At 35.7% G+C, this 3783-nt stretch overlaps 1 non-coding gene across 1 annotated transcript; it reads right to left on the bottom strand.

Moving 5' to 3' along the window:
* Nucleotides 1-221: 221 nt before the first annotated feature.
* Nucleotides 222-294, bottom strand: Trnaa-agc (transfer RNA alanine (anticodon AGC)). Its single transcript has one exon. It is a non-coding gene; the product is annotated as a tRNA-Ala (tRNA).
* Nucleotides 295-3783: the final 3489 nt, after the last annotated feature.

The following is a 3783-nucleotide window of genomic DNA, read 5'->3' as shown; positions in this document are numbered from 1 at the left end:
GAATCCGATCACTGTTCCCGGTATCTTTTGCATGCTAAGCGAGCTGTCTACCATTTGAGCTAACCCCCAACTCTTTTCAACAAGCTCCATGCGTCATCACCAAGACAGCAACGGTGTCCATGAAACGCAACAAGATGTTCACTATAATCTTCGAAAAATATCGGCGAAGCATCAGTTCCAGGTTTAAAAATAGAAAGTTTAGAAAAAATTTTTTAAAAATGTGGAGAATCCGGGTATCGATCCCGGTACCTCTCGCATGCTAAGCGAGCGCTCTACCATGTGAGCTAATTCCCCAACGGATTAATACAAACAAAATGTGTCATCACCAAGACAGCAATGGTATCCGTATAAACGAAACAAGCTGTTCACCATAATCTTCAAAACTACGTACCCACTTCCACAAAAGAAGGCGCTCTTATCCTCATACGAGAGAGAGAGAGAGAGAGAGAGAGAGAGAGAGAGAGAGAGAGAGAGAGAGAATACTGGAATAGGTACTGGAATTTTGAATTCGAATGCGAAAAGAAGATTAAACAACAAACAAAAAATATCATTCGACAAATTTGATCACCGATCTCTCTTTCTTGTAGTCCAGATTTGACAGTAAAATATATTTGTAAATCTTTCTTTTATAGACAGTATTGGAAAAATTTCGATGTGTAAAAATATTAACACAAAATATAAATTGCGAGCTTGTAACAGAAGACTTAAAAGAGAACATGGCATGCATCCCAACATGCTAAGCGAGCGCTTTACCGGGTCAGCTAATTGCCTGATTCCTGTTTATAGCATAATAAATGTGTCATCACCGAGATGACACATATCAATGCTCAAGTTAATTATTATAAACAAGTTTGGAGTTAACGAACTATCTTTAAAAGATAGCTATTTTATTATCTCACATCAGAATTATAAAAATAATAATTTTAATAATGTTGTATTATTACATATCAATGTCCGCGAAGAATGGACACACACACTGTCCCGGAAACCCAAATACATCAAAACTCATAGATTCGCTTTGACACCTAAGCTCTCGTCGACAACGAGAAGTTCATGATAATCCATAAATCCATCTTTAATTAATTTATATTTAAGCTCATTCCTAACTATAAAAAAAAACAAACATCGTTGACAGAAAAGGAAAAGACCGTTACTGGTCTGATGAACCTAAATATAATACAAAATAAGGACTATGCAAAGATCTGAATGGGTCGAAGCTTTTGCTATGATATGCAACATTAATATCGGTTTTGTCTATTTGGTGATTGTTTCATTTACTAATATTCAAAGACTTATGGCGCTTTGAAGGAAAAGGATATAAATATGACAGGATATTGGACAACTATGCCTCTCTTATTCATTGGATGCTCAGAGAGAGAGAGAGAGAGACAGACAGACAGACAGACAGACAGAAACAGAGACAGCGAGAGAGAGAGAGAGAGAGAGAGAGACAAAGAGGGAGGGAGGAGGGAGGGAGGGAGACAAGGCGATCCACAAAATGTCAATCGATTTCAACCTTTTGCCCGTTTGACTCGTGTAGGGTCAATAGCTGGATTACCATTTAAACAATGAACACTGTTATCATCACATAAACTATGACCTAAGCCTTTCACATAGCAAAATCTGGCGTAGATTGATATTCGATGTTTTCCCCCTATTTCCAAGGGCCTCAAGACAACAATCGCTGTCAAGTGAAATGTTTTTTAACGCGCACATACTACATTTACTTTTTTTCTAATCATCTAAAGATCACACATCGCGAAAATCATATTAAACAATATAGAGATTATTCTCTGTGTGACAAAATTAGGGAGGGTCAATTTTACGAAACTAATCCATACTGTAATCAGTTCACTTGAATGTCCTGCATTATGATATTTGGTCATTGATATTGACTAATTGATGAGTGAAGAAAAATATTGTGATACATTTTTAGCATCCTCATTTGTTTATATCGAAGGATGTCCTAGATTTGTTTTTTGATTACATGTTTGATTATGGGAAGTCGGTGCTGGGAATATAGTTCTCAGACTGAAATAATTAGCAAATTAATAGGAGCAAACGTCCCGTAGTGAAGTGTTAGTGAGTTTCCATGAGTCATGGTTTACTGTTGGTGAATTCATGTCAGAGCCGTATGAGTGTCCCTGTCACTCCGTAGTCCCTATTAAAATCTAGTTGTGTAAATTGATTGTGTGACTCCAGGTGCAGTATTTATGTTTGGGGACTGAAAAATTATACAATGGAAGAAACGAGAAGGAATTGTTCCGTTGTCTGCAATCGTCGTTTGTTGTTGTTACGGTGGTAAATATGGTGTGGAGTTATAATCGTAGTGTCCTAAAATAATTATTTGACCGGCCTAAGGTAATAAATATAGTTTCCTGCATTAGGTGGTTGAGTTGTATAGCTTCACGGTGTGAATTGTTGGTGGTCCGTTACGGAAAATTAATTAACGATGCAGTTGTAAGACTGATAACCAGTTTACAATAGTAGTTGTTTGGAAGTCTTTGGAATCGTGAGAAACTTATGACTCCTACCGGGATTCGCGCCAGGATGAGACATGACTCGGTCAAGAAATCCCTTTCTATGCTACAATATTTTCCAAACAACGACTCCCACAACCAATACAAAAATTCACAAAATCTAAACAAAGCGATAAACTGGGAGGAAAATGCAGATAGTACATTCCATATGTTTATTACAATATTATCATGGTTTTCCATTCCAAACCCCAACCCTACAACCATGTAAAGCAAATGGGACTATCATTAAACAAAATGCAATTATTTAACAACAACGCGAAACACGGCTTTTACATAAATTTCGTAAATACAAATTATAAAATTGAACTATAATAATTTAGTATTATATTTTATTTGGGAATATGCCAATACCAATGAGATTCTTCCATAAATAAGTGAACAAGATGTATTGTTTAATATACTACAAATAATATAACCCTATCTACTACTACTACTATTGCTGCTGCACTTACTACTACTATTGCTACTGCTACTACTACTATACTAGTCGCTTTGTTCATATTTAAGGTAAGTATGTCACTTTTTTTGTTTCTATTCTGTCGATTAGGAAATACTTTAAAAACCAGGTTGTCAAACAAGTTTAAACTGTTGTAGTACAAACTCACTTGAAATGAACTAATCATATTCTTGGTACTGGGCTTTAATGCAGTGTAAAAGTAAAATGAAGTGGGTTTTTCGTCTTCTTTCTTTCTAAATGTACTACAATATCTTTCACCTCTGCGTATTAATATATCGTGTCCCTTCTATTAAATCATCATGGAAAAGTAGAATTCACAAAAGCGAACACAGACCTTTGGTCCCTTGCACTAATATTATTCAGTATAGCAGTATAGACCAATGATTCACAAGCATTAGGCCGTAAATCCCCGAGGAACAGCGGGGTTATTCGAAGTCAGCATAAAAGTACAACTATTAGCATGTAGAAGTCCGCGAAATTTCATTTGAAGTTAAGTAGGGCCTTCATTCTCGAAAAGGTTGTGAACAACGTGTATAGATATTAATTTGTCCTGTATAACTGAAGTTATATACACGATGCTGACTTTATTTTGTCATTGCAGAAATCAAATATTGATTATTTTATTATTTCCCCACTAAAATACAAGTTTGTTTTTTTAATCGTATTTTACCTATTTTAATAAACTCATAGATGACATTATACAAACATATGAATGTATATGTTTTCTTGTCGCAGCATGACGTCAACAATACCCGCGCCATGAATGACGTCACGTAGAAGCATGGT

Source organism: Sinohyriopsis cumingii, unplaced genomic scaffold, assembly GCF_028554795.1.
Source record: "Sinohyriopsis cumingii isolate HCF-2022 unplaced genomic scaffold, ASM2855479v2 utg000229l, whole genome shotgun sequence".
Lineage (NCBI taxonomy): Eukaryota > Metazoa > Mollusca > Bivalvia > Unionida > Unionidae > Sinohyriopsis > Sinohyriopsis cumingii.
This window is presented reverse-complemented; position numbering and strand designations above follow the sequence as displayed.